The 13,990-nt window shown below is 43.3% G+C and overlaps 1 protein-coding gene across 3 annotated transcripts in view; it reads left to right on the forward strand.

Annotated features, from left to right (window-relative positions):
- Sema2b (Semaphorin 2b) overlaps positions 1-13,990 on the forward strand; it is a 48,658-nt gene that overhangs the window by 16,931 nt on the left and 17,737 nt on the right. The window lies entirely within an intron of this gene.

Raw genomic sequence — 13,990 nt, forward strand, 5'->3', positions numbered from 1 at the left:
CTGCTCACAAATGTTCATTCCTCTCGTAAACTTAAAGAATTTCGAGCATTTAGCGCTGGCAGCCAACAAAAGTTGCTTGTTTCTCAGTATTTCTTTTTTTCGGGGGCAGAAAACGAGTAAACTTTTACGTTCGACCAGCAGGTGGAAGTCGGCTAAATTAGCCAACCCCAGCTCAGCAGCAATTAAGCAGCAATTTTCAGGAAAGAGAAAAATAAAAGGGAGCAGCGGGTGGCTGCTAGAAGTTCTGCCTGGATTTCATAAGTCCATCAGCAGATTCACACAATTCAAGTGTTGCCTCGGAGTCAAGTTGAGGAGGCGGCAATTGCCCAAAACCGAACGAAAGGCACACACGCAAGCACAATCAATGGGTCGGCAGACGGGGCGTATACGCAACGTGCTGGTGTGTGCCTTGCGGCGGAATTTAAGAAAATCAATAGAAGCTCCCGGAAATGCTCCCGTAAATGTCTGCTCGTGTGTGTGTTTCTGCTATAAATACCTGTTCTACGTGTGTGTGTTTAGTGTCCTTTTGGGCCAAATCCAAATCCGGAATCAGCCTGGCTAAGCCATAATTTACAATCGCATTGACCTGGTTTCGTACGGCCTACGGATTCGGAAACGGATTCATTAGCCCCGTGTAACTGCAACTCCAGGCGACATAATTCAGCGCAAGTACAAATGCTTGTTTGACACACTCACACACCCTCGGAGTGGGCGATATATCTTAATGCAAAAAGACGTCCTTACCACGGATCACATGCGGTGCACCGCTGTAATATACATCCTCCTGCCCCTAGAAGGCACAAGGACACTCGTGCAAAGATACAGCCATAGATACAGATACAGGCACACACGAGTTGCGGTTTCTCGTTGCCTCAAACAAAAGCCCGGGGATGTGTGAGTGTGTGTATATATATTCGACACCTTCGACGGAATGAAGAGAGGCAGCGTCAAGGACGGAGAGGCAACCGCAAGAGATAGGAGCCGCCTTTTTGGAGGACTTTTCCGGCCAGCTCCCGCTCGGCATTCCCATCGCATCACGTTTCAAAAGCCACTCACATTTCGGCTCAAGTTAATGACGACAAATTAATTAAACCAGAAATGTCTGCGCCACTAAATTTGATTATAAAACTTTACGTTTTCCATTCCAATTTCCCAGTAGCAGGCGCAGTCTGTGTGTGGTGTTTGCCATAAATTCGTTAACATAATGATGCCACACTTGTACGCATTAACCCCAAAAAAACAGGAGGCATTAAAACTTTGGTCTTTCAACTTTTCTTTGGGGTCCCCGGTCCCGGTCTCGGGCGACACAATGGAAACTTGTTTATAGTTTTGGCTTAACAACTTACGGCAAGGCAAGCCTATTAAAATTAATTTAATTTTATGTTAATGCCAGAGTTTATTCAATTTATTTAAAACACATGTCGCTTGATTTAATTAACTTTACATGACCGTTGCGGCTTTTGTTGCCAGGAAGCAGCAGCAGCAGCAGCACGCATGTTGCTTCTGCCACCAATGTTGCTCCCGTGGCAGTTGCTGCAACTGACACATGATGGGGAAAAACCCGATGGCCATAACACCAGAGACCTGACAATATTGCAACGCCCTTGTGGGCAGCTGTATGTTTTTAATTAAACACTTTAAACAATGAAATAAGCGAGGGCCAGGCTTAAATAGTACATAATTATAATTATTATGGCTTTAAAAGATGTACTATTAACACAAGATTTAAAAAGTTAAAAAAGTAAAATAAATATAAAATCAGAAGCCACATAAACATCATCTGCAATATTTACTAATAATAACCAGCTAAAGCTTTCTTCCTGATGCTTAATTATTACCCCAAACAAACACACTTCATTCACTCATTATTCATGGCCTTTACAGACCTTGGTTTCCAGCCAGAACAAAATAAATATAAATAATCATTAAGGCAAGTAATAAACTGCAAACTTTGATCTCCAGGAATAGCACTTAACGTCCAACTTCAGCTCCAGACAGACACCTCATGGCAGTGCACTTATTTACACTCGATTTCAATTATCCGCTCGCAGTTAGACACACCAACCGCAAGGATAACAACAGACCAGGAACAATATGAACAGGCCAAATATGTTCATTCATTAGGCTGAAAGGGGATGTTTGGTGAATGTGTGTATGTGTGCCAGTCAGAAATAATTCGTAGTGAAATATATTAAAGTTATTGCTTGGGCCTAACCCCACACATGTGACTAGGCGGTGGTGGTGTTTCGTCTTCTTGCCCTTTTTTCCGGGGAATTTATATATATATGTATATTTGGAATATGGAACAGCGTGAAATTAGGGGGAGAGCCCCCGTTCTGTGCTGGATTTTTAGAGTGGACACCAAACTATTTTGACCGAAAGCATAAGGCAGCAGCAGCAGCAGCAGGGAAAGTTGCCCAGTGAAAGGGGGCGGAATTCGGTTTCGGTTCGCCTTTTGGGGTTGCCAAGTGTTTTCAGGGGTTGCTAGCCAGCAGCAGCAGCAGCATATTGCAAAAGTTAAATTGGTTTATTGTCCATTTTTATGACATACAAAAAACTTTGTGCCATGCCAAAATAATTGCATTAAGTGCAGTCATTCCATCGGGCCATCGTTCTCGACTCGTAATGCATAGGAATGGACTGATTTAAGGCTCTTCCGCATGATATCCAAATATATATATGTACATTCCAGAGAGGGTGCAGAATTAACACATCATTTAATCGATGCACAATGAAAGGCGATAACAAAGCAATCAGACGGACAGAGTTCGTGGCCAAGGGGAGTGGGGAAAAAAACAGCCCATTTCTAATTAATGCCCAGATAGAGCGCAGCCTGTGTTTGAAAATTGTGCAGACAATGGAAACGCCTACAGAAGCGACAGAAAAGAGGGAGGGGAAAAAGGCAGAAGAAAAGAATCGATTGACCCGTTTCCTACGTCCGACAGCTCAGAGAGACGGAGTCGGAATCGGAATCGAAATCGGAATCGGAGTCGGTTCCGGCGCACTCAATAACAGTATTTAAGCGGGATTCTCTTCTCCGTCCGTGTGTGCAGTCATTTATAATAAATAATAAACCAGAAACAAAGGACTCACCCACTCACACGCACATACGGGAACATAAAGACAAAGGAAAGTTATGGCCAAACAACTTCTTCATATGGATATTCAATATTTATTACGCATACGCCGTGTGTGTGGCGGTGTGGCCTCCTGCAGTCACGCCAACCGAAATCAATGCGAGAAAATATTCACTTCATTTGTACTCCCAAATATGTATATTTAAATATACATATATAAATATATATATTACTCACGACAGAAAGTGTACAAGATGGAGCCGGGGGGTAGGGAAAGACAAAGTATTTATGATAAACAAATACCTTTCACTTTTCCTTTGACTCGGCTGGAAATGTAAATGGTAACCGCAATGACAGTAGCTGATATCCATACTTATGTATATCGTAGGAGTATATATATTTATATATACAGTGCGTTGCATAAGAGCATTGCTTTTAAGGCATTTCTCGAAAGGTATTTAATAAGAAAATGAAAGAAATAACAAGTAGTAGTTATACATTTTAATCTCACAAAAAGCTGGCAAAAGTATCATATAAAAACTAATTATGCCATTCCTTAAGGCACATTTTAAACTTATTTCAAACCTCGCATTAATTTTTAATAATTTTCTGCCAAAGGTATTATAATCCCAAGTGAGAACCCATCGACCGCTGACATTCAAGCCGCCTTAATGTACCGTCACGCACCGTTCGTTTGCTTATAAGGGCCAACACGAATAATCATATAAAGTCATTTCCATGAAAAATGAACTTTCCCTTTGCGGTGAGCAGAGGTAGAGGTGTGTGTGTGTGTGGAGAAAGGGGACTTGAGCACCTTGTTTGCCTTTGCCGGGCAAATGTGGCTTAATAGCAAAATATAAATCTCAACTCAAACCGTTGAAAATTTTGCATTCGCATTGCGCGAGTGTTTCAATTGTTACGCAAAAATTATGCGTAAAGCATAAAACCGCACACGGAGCGCAGATGGCAGCCAGGAGCAGGAGCAGGACCCAAAAAGGAGAGCGGAAAGGGGCCACATTAAATTGCAATAGCGCACAAAAGTGTGCAATAAAATTTGGCTAATGCGTACAACAAGCAGACTGTCTGTGGCTGTGTGAGTGTGTTTTTCTGGGTGTGTGTGTGTGCAAATATTAGTCATGCAGGAGTACACACACACACACCTCCCCCTCACACACACATGTACATTGCCATTTCGAATTGCACATAAAACCGCCAATTTAAAATTGAAAACTGCCGGCCAGGCTGTCATGAGATGAGGTAGCTAGCACATCGGGGGGTGGTTGGTTTTCCCGCGGGGGCGAGCGGGCAAACTTCAGTCTGCCGCATAATTCACTTTTTTCCCCCTTGCTGCTATTGTTGCTGTTGTAACCGCTCAATTGCTGCCGGCTGGCAGTCCACCTTCCTTCAAAAGCCCGAGCAAAAGTGAAATTTAGCGGCTACAATTACCGTGCAATTTTTGGGCCAAATTTCCTCCGGCAGAGCGGCGGTGCTTGGCTAGGTTTTTGTGCCGTGCAATTTGCCACACTTTCGAATTAGAGGCTACTAGAAAGAGAGGGCCAGAGCGAGAGCGAGAGCTCGTATGCAGCGAAGGTGGCTTGGCTTGAATTTTAAAATCTCCACCATAAATAAGTGCTGAGGTGTTGCCCGCAATTCCACCCAGCGGGGGTGGCTATTCCACTGGCTGGCGTCTTCTCTGTCTCTGCCCGCCAGCTGTCTACGGTCAACTGCAACCTTGCCACTCTCATCCAGCCCGTAAAGCACCCACCCACCCATCCCCACCCTCTTCTAACTCTCTAATTTATGCACCCTTCTGAAGGCACAACCTGCTGCTGCTGCTGCTGCGCTGCATGTGGCTCTCCCCTCGGAGTTGCCTTTATGCGATTTTTTAGTGCTACACGAGTTTTATAGAAGAAGCTTTTATTTTTTCTGGTTTACCCAATTGAGGTGAAACGGAAATGAGCTGCCGGAAATGGCAAACACACATACCGGCCTAGGAAGATACATACATACATACAAACTGACATACAGACCCAGGCATAGTTGCGGATTAGGGCGGCCAGGTGCGGTGTCCTGTAATTTGAAACAATTTAGGCCACGCGTCATCGTCGTCGTCAAAGCAATGCGTCCGAATTTTCCACCATCCATCCTCCCTTTTATACCGGGAATTACAGGGAAGAGAGCTCAAGGAAACTGTGTGCGTTGAATTAAAGCGAATCCTTAAAGCTGAATCCACAGGGAGAAAACAGTAAGGACATATGCTGGATGTGAAATCTTAATCTTAATTCTGGGAAACGTTAGGAACTGCAGGAAAAATTAGATATAGCTGAGTTTGATTTGTAAACAGGACTCTAAAAAATTAATACGCAAAGTATTTGCCTTTATGGACTTCCCTTTACTTACATTTCCTGCTTTATTATTTAATTATTACCCCTTGTGCGTCACTAAAGCCATAAAAATCGAATTGCCTACCCATTTTATTGGTATTTGTTTTGCGCAGTGCAGAAATGTGTGTCGCACGCACTTTGGCGGCGTCTGGTCGAGGTGCAAAGTTATGCGCATACGAAACGCAAAAAGGCTCAAAGGATACACTCCTCTCTCGCTCCCTGACACTCCAGCAGAGTCCAGGACATGTGCGTGCCACAAGGCGTTAGCATACTTTTCCGCCAGGTGTAGGCAGCAGCAGTCTTTTGGCCCAAAGAAAACTTATAGTTGGGGCAAAGTTAAAGTTGCCTTTTGTCACGAAATAGATACTCCTTTGTCGACCTGCCCACGAAGGCGTGCCTGGGCAGAAGAAAATGCTACAGAGCAGAAGCAAACGTGTTGAAAATTAAGAAAATAGCAGGCAACCAGCCGAAAAAAAAGAGCCCCAAAAACCGAAAGCCACTGCCAATCAACGTCGAGGCCAGTTGCTGTTGCTTCCATTTCCTATTTTTTCCGGAGAATTCTGCTGACGCAGGAGCTGGGGAAAATGAGAGGAAAACGAAGCTATAGCTCTGGCACTGTTGACACAAAAGGTGTATTCTCGAAATAAGCATATTATTATGTCCTTTGTGTTATGAAAGCGACAAAAACCCAAGCATAAACAGAGACACTGGCCCAAATCGAATGAGTAAATGAAGAGGAAAGCGGGGCGCTGAGCTGGGCAGGGCAAACAAGTCAAATGATTTATGTGTAGCCAAGGCAAAGGACACGACACCCAGAGAGCCGAAGAAAGGACATAAAAACTTAAATAATACCTGGGATATACATATATACAGGGGACGCAGCTCGCCCACCTTGCGTGCCGCATGGCTTCTTGTTTGTCTTTTATGATGATTATTTTTCAACATTTTTACGATTTATATGATGGCAGTGGCAGTAGTTTCCCCAGGAGCAGGAGGTGACCCAAGAGGTGAGTGGTGAGAGGTGAGGCGAATGCAATTATAGTGCACGCACGGACACCGAACACAATAAAACGATCGTAAAGGGGAATCAAGCTCCTATATATTAAGCCGGCGGACCAACTGTTCCAGTTGCCATTTACCAGTTGCCAGTTGCAGACGACAGACCATGTCTGTCTAATTAGATGAGAGCTCCTGAGGAGGTCCTTTGCCATCCCCTTTTTCATGTCTCTGTTATGTGGGTAATTAAACTTACAACTTAGTGCCATTGTATGTATATTCTCCACTTTGTATTTGAGTTGCCAGCAGCTCCTAAAGAGGAGGAGGAGCTCACTCCTTTCGGCTACCCAAGCTACCCAAGTATCATTATGCCAAACTGGTAGCGCACACTCACACACTGAAGTTTCGGGTAAGGCTTCCTGGATTTATGGCCGTTACCCACTGTAGTAACAGTGTGCCTCAGTAACTGCCACCCCACCTGCCCCCATACACCAGCACCTGCTCCACCTGGAACATTATTCTTGCCGCATAATTGCAGCATTAACAGGGTTAATGGCGCTGCCACTGTCTTGGCATGTTTTTACGAAAATGTTGCTTATTATGATGAGCAAATGTGTTATAAACAATAACATGAAGTGGGCCAAGAGCTACGGCACCAGCGGAAGGTGGCAGAGTGCCAGCTGCAGGTGGAAACAAGTCGGGATTTTGTTGGCAAAAGTTTCAACTGCAATTGCATTCTTTCAACTAATTAGCAAAACTTTCACGTGCACTGTGGCGGGCATATAGATTCCAAAAGGAATATATGAAAAGTTTTACGGAAGAAACTATATCTATTAAGGAGTTAAATGCGAGTAATTGGCTATGGCCTTTTCGTTGGGTTTCTTCTAATAACTATTAAGGATTGTTTTAAGTGGGAAAATCAGGTTTAAAAGCTTGAGTATACGAAAATATGTTGCAATTTCTTAAAAACTTAAGTTGGCCACATTGCAAGTTTATAACAATTTTTGTATAAAATGTAGCTTAGTTTCCAGTTAACCCTTTTTCACACTTGACACTCTCACTCCTCCGTCAATCACCTTCCATCTCTCCATCGACATACAACCCTAAAAAAATCGTTCAGTTCCGTGTATTCTTTGTTTAGTTTGCCTTTTTCGCCACATAATTAACATGCAGACAGGCACACACCCTCTCAACCTGCACATAACACGTCGCTCGCCCTCTTGGCACGCCAGGGGTTAAGGCAACAATGTTGCAGTTATTAAACCAAGATGGGAAATAGTTCAGCGAGAGGGCCAACAACCACCAACCACCGGCGATGAGGGGAGCAAGGACTGCAGGACGTCTCAATACGGACGCATAATGGCCAATAAAATGCATGCAATTTCCTACGTTTCGGGCAAACTTTTGACGCTGCATTAACATTTAAATGAGTTTATCTGTGCGTGCGGATCGCGGTGAGTGGGGAAAGTAGTACAAATATTTATGTACGGTCCCGCAAGGGCACTAAAAAGCCATCTGGGGAGAGACAACCCCAATGATTCAGACTGATTTATGTGTTTTTGAACTTTTTCCTCTGCGTAATTTAATTAATGGCCAAGGGCAAGGGGTAGTTGGACCGGCGGCCTCGCTACCTCACTGCCTCACTGCCTCGAGGGTGTGAGCCGTGAGCAGTCACTTCATATCGCCGAGGCATATACATACTATACCTGGCCTAAGATTAATTAGCACTTGCAACGCACCGAAGGCGCCGAGGGAACTCCCCGACTTGTTTAGCAGCTGAAAACAAATTGCGGCCAATTGCGCTGTGAGTGGGTGAGTAAGTGACTGATGGGTGGGGCCGCTGGGCGGTTCACTGAGCATTGGGGAAATCAAGGTAAAGTGCCGCCGCTCTGGTTGCTTTCAGTTTTCCTTTTTTATTTTTCTTTTTTTTTTTTTTCACTCACACCACACACACGCTGCTCTCGGGTATGCAAAAGGGAGAGCTTTCCATTCCATTCCAATGTCACGTGGCCGCAGGGATTCGTCGGCGGGCAGCGGGGAAAGTGTTCTGGGCCACAGATATTCCGGGGCCAGGAAGTCTCCTTAACTCGGTGACACACAGCCCGGGGGGATAAGCTGGAACAAAAATTTAGTGCTCTCTTAAAAATTCAAATCACCTAAAAAATATGCAAGAGATTTGAACCCCGCACTCCTGTGTGCACTAGTGGCTTATCCACTGCACCAGCCAGATACATGTAAATGTAGTTAAACACTGGAAAAAAAAGTTCTTTAAAGAAGAAAAAAGAAAAAATGGGGACCGACTGGACCTCACCTAAATTTAGTACTTGCGAATTATAAGATGAAAGGAAAAAACCACATTGATCGATCTCTGCTCTCTCGGGTGAGAGCATCAAGCTCTTTATTGAGAGCCTTTTAAAGAGGGAAGAAAGATAGCAATCGAAACGATATACTAAAAAAAGCTTAATTTTTCTTTCCCCAAAAATTAAATTATATAAAAATGCTTTACTTTCAGTGTATCAATATGTGTGTCTAGTAATATGTACCCTGCCATTGCCACCCACCAACGCTTGGCTCTCACGTTTAGTTTTCATAAATTTTCGCCATAAATATTTATGCTGGGTTCTGGAATATGTAAAATTGGTAATTGGAAAATTTTTATCATACTGTTTGGTGCACACACACATACACACTCGAACCACAAGCGACGGGGAGTGGGTGGAAATTTTGTTTTAATTTCAGGTGGTGACCTCCGACCGAACGCGGTTAGATATCGAATTCCAATTATGCGCTGTAATTAAAAACGCTTCAAAGCGCAGAGATCGTTTGATGAATTCCTGGGGAAATGTAAAACTTCCCACCTCTTTGGGGTTTTCCCATTCTCCCTCTCTCTGTGTACCTTTTTCCTCCTAAGCTTTTACCACAAGTACATGTGTCGTTACATTGAAATGGAAATGTAAAACTCGGAAATGCATTCCAAGTGAGAGCTGAGGAAAACGGGGCAGGAAAATTCGGGGCAGCAGTAAGTCGAGACGCGTATTTTTCAGCATATTAAACAAGCCAAGAGGTTCAAATGTTCCTGTTGGTCCTGGATCTCCTGCTCCTGCTATTGCTCCTCCGCTGACTCCTTTGCTCCTCTCTTCCAGCTGCTGATTCTGTTCCTTTCAAGAGTTCCCTGGCTGGCTGTCTGGCTGTCAGACCACGTCGACTTCATCGTCTGCTTGACGTCTCATTTTTTCCCAGTTTTCGCCAGTCTTCTTCGTATACTTTGGGCTCCTTTCGTTCGAGTATATATCCTTTTGGACCTGCACGTTTTTTCGGCTTTTCCTGCTGCTGCTGCTGCTGCTGCTACTTCTACTGTTGCTGACGCATGACGTAGGTGTCTAGACTTGCTAATGTTTCCTCTCGCCATTGCAGCAAGCAAACTCAGCTCCAGCTTCAGCTTCCGATGAAGTCGTAAAACCCATCCGCTGAATTATGCTGCCTCAATTTTTGACCAGTCTCAAGGATCAAGCTGGATCTCCCTGGGATTTCGCTTTAAAAAAAGTTGTGCAGCTCGTTGAGTGCTTTAAGTTGGATTCTTTTCTGTTTCTTACTAGTTCCTGGGACAGCCACTGACATACTTCCCTTGTAAACCAACTTGTAATATATTCCCACGCCATTTCGTGTCAAGAGTGTGTGTGTGTGTGTGGGCAAACATACAGGGACTCGGTATGTGTGTCGCCGAGCGGGGAACCACATTTACAGTGAGCAGAGAATTGCACGTTTGTGTTTCTAGATTACAGCATTGTCTAGCTTCTACGACCTCCTGGGTGTGCCGCCGGCCTGCTGCAGCAGCAGCAGCAGCAGGGACTCAAGTGCCGGTGCCAGCCATGTCTATGGCTTTATTTTTTCTATACATTTCTGTGTCGTCGCCGCGTACTCCGTATTCTCGGTATTCTACCCAATTTCTTTCTCGCTTTTTTACGGCACAGCCAGGCCATCATAAACTGGCATAAAGAGGAGCACAGCAGAGCAGGGAAAAGTGGGGGAAAAGCTGGGAAGGGCGAGGAAAATGGGCAGTGTGAGACAGGCGGAATGAAACCAAAAGCGCAGCGCAGTAAAATGAAGTCTAAACTAAATCCCACATAAGGTACGAACGTGCTCAACACAAATGCCAGGTGCTTACATGCACGACACACTCACACCGCCCATCCCAGGGCCTGTTTGCCGTTTACCTTATTGGATTTTTACAGTGCACGCGGAAAAACGTCATTACAATATCGAATTCATATAGCAAGAGTTGCATTTTAAAAGGAACTTTGTTTGTTTTCTTAGAGTTAACAAGAAAGCGATACACTGAACTTGAAATATGTTAATTTGGAATTTTATTTTTAAAGGATTTAGAGAAGAAAGTTCTTTTAAAGTGTCCTTAGAAGATTTTATTTCGCTTAAGGACCACACAATATTTATTGTTGCATACTTTTGGGTACCCAAATTAATTGTTTTTAAATCTCAAAATGTTTTAAATCTTCACCACTTAATTTAACCCTAGACGGTCATGCTTCGTCGATTCGACGACGCAAAATCACAAAAGATCGAAAAATGGAAAAAAGGTCGTTTTTTATTTTTAGTTTTTAAGTATATTCTTAATATGAGAATGAATTAATATTTCTAATTTTGAACAGTTAAAATGTTGAATTAAACGATGTAAAATTTTTTTTTACAATATTTGTTTGTTTTTTAACAATTATACTTATTTTAAAATTGGCGTCGTCGATTCGACGAAGCATAACCTTAACGTAGGAAAAATAAGCATGACCGTCTAGGGTTAACAATGTTTTTATATCTGTGAGCATCTAGTTTGAATAACAAGAAAATTCTAAACAACATTTACCTACTTCTTAAATACTCAACAGTTTCTCTCCCTGTAACTCTTATTTGTACTTGGCCCACAGACGAGCCTCCCTGAGCAAACTTGCCCCAAAGCCAGAGCCAAATTTAAGCTTGGCCAACATCCGCCGCAGTTCACTTTGCATACATATGTCTCGTCTGCAGCGCCAACTCGTCCCGTCGCAACTTCTCATCCATTGCCGTCATCCTTTTTGTCCCTTTTGCCAGGCGCATTCGACTGGAAGCTGTTAAATATCGAACACATATTTATATGTAACGGGCATGCAGGTGGCCCAGGACATTGGCAAATGGCTTCGAGATTTGTGCGACAGTAACGGCTGCAGGGAGCGAGATAAGCTTGATGCATGGCCCCAAACCCGGGCTTTACATTCCGCAATCCGGAAAACTAGCCATTGCACCAAAAGAAAAATTTGCTTAGAAAATAAAGTGAACTCAGGATTCTTTAATATATATTTTTTAATCCACAACAAGAGCTCGAAAATCGATAAACAAATCTCCTTTTCTCTTCGGCTTGGACATCTTGGAGTTGAACTGCCAGCCGAGGAATGTTTCTCATTTCATTTGTCTTAATAAAAACTGACATTGCAGGTTCTCTTGCCTTTGGCTGTGTTGAAAAGCCAATCATTGTTAAATTAACGCCATAAAAAATTACGCACTCTCTGCCACTCGGCTTCAATCTACGGTGAAGTGAAGTGGAGTGGAGTGGAGTGAAGTCGAGTCAAGCAACCGCAACGCAACTGAGACAGAATCAAATAAAAATTAAGTGCTGACTCAGTTCGTCTGGAAAAAAAAAGTGAAAGAAAAACCAAAGGAAAGCCCCTGCGGAAGGAGGGAAAAACAGTGTGCGGCATGCAAAGTGGAGATAAGGAGAAATGCTTCACAATAACAACAACAGCAACAGCCACGGCTGTGGGTAGATGGGGCGTGGCAAGGCATTTACATGGCCGCAAAGCACAACAATGGCAGCAGACGCAGGAAAACAAAACTGTTGACTATGGGGAAAAAGGCCACCATTCTCACATGTACTACTTACTATGTGTATGCTCCCTGGCAGAGGAGAGTGTGAAACAAAAGTCGGACCGAAAACTGTGACCATATGCGAAGGAGACGCAGAAGACGAAGGCAGGTGTTTTGCGCCAGATAGGGTACGGGGAGGGATGTATAGTACATACGCAGAGAGCAAGATCCTTGGCCCGGCTAAGACAAATGATGCAAAATACATTTGGATCCCGGGCCACGAAAAAAAGCTGGCAAATTTTTCATTTACCTGCTGCCAGCCTCAGAGTTTTTCTCCAGCTCCTGCTGTTGCCTTGCCCGCCTCATTTTCCTCTCAACTTCCCGCCATCCGCAGCTGCCGTTGCCATTGGAAGTTAAGTATACGTAACGTAAACGCAAATTTAATGCTTGAAAAATTCGCTTAAATGGATTTAAGTGCCGCTTTCTTTTTGGCTTGCTTTCTGCCTTATTTTTTCGTTGGCCCTGCCTGCTAGCCAGCCTTGTAGCCTGCCTGCCTGCCTGTTTTATCTTGGCCAGCAGATAAATGAAAATCTTCAAAAAGATGAAGTAGCGGTCGGCGAAGAGCAACAGAGGCTAGGCCGAGAGTAGACTTTTGTGTTTATTGGGGCTACTTATCGACTGAGCACAGTCAAGTGAGCTTTGGCCCCCAACTTTGACCCATTTGAGGCTTAGACTTTGGCCACATTGATAACACTGGGGATTAGGGGGAACCGAAAGCCAATGCAAATATCCGCCAAGTAAACGAAATTAACAATTAAGTTTCAAGGGAAAAAAAAACTAAAGCAAATTTAATTTCAATTATAAATCTAAATCACCTTACAAGTCTTACTATATTTGTGTAATGCCTCGTCGAATGCCTTTTAGGCTACAAACATAGTGCACGCTGAGACGAAGCTGAAAATTAAGACGAAGCTGAAGACGAATTGCTTGCGATGCGAGTAAGCTAATAGGTTGCATAGTGGAAGACGAATTTGTTGAGATTTTGTGATGTTAGTCGCTATGGATTTCTCATCAACATCCAATTCCTTTGAAATATCATTCCAATTCTGGTCCACAATATGCCTATTGTAGTATAGTTTATTCTGCTGGTCCCATAAACATTGTTTTTTAAAAACGGCTGCAATTAATTCATCATTTATTATAGACATTTATACAAAACATGTGCTTCAGGAAAATCGCAAGTCACAAGTAAATTGCAGTGTTGCCAAATGAAAATTTGGCTCTTCCCCTATCTCAAAAAGTTAAATTTTCCCCTAAAAATTCCAGTTTTTCCCCTAAAATGTAAAAAAAAGAAGAAGAACAACTCAAAATAGCAAGCGATTGGTCTTTAAAAACAGTACTGCTCCGTTTGAAGCTGATCGCTTGCGTTTCGTCTTCATCTTCGTCTTCGTCTAAGCGCGCACTATGTTTGCGGGCGAGCGAATTCATATGAATTGTTCTGCACTGTTTTTCGTCTTCAGCTTCGTCTTCATTTTTAGCTTCGTCTCAGCGCGCACTATGTTTGTAGCCTTAAAACCTAATTATTTGCAAACAAAATAATTCAATGTTTACTCCAAGAGTCATCTGTCTTTTCTGCAACTTTTATGGGCGGGTATAAACGTAAAATGAAAGAACAACTCAAGTTCA

The sequence above is a fragment of the Drosophila kikkawai genome, chromosome 2R (genome assembly GCF_030179895.1).
Source record: "Drosophila kikkawai strain 14028-0561.14 chromosome 2R, DkikHiC1v2, whole genome shotgun sequence".
NCBI lineage: Eukaryota > Metazoa > Arthropoda > Insecta > Diptera > Drosophilidae > Drosophila > Drosophila kikkawai.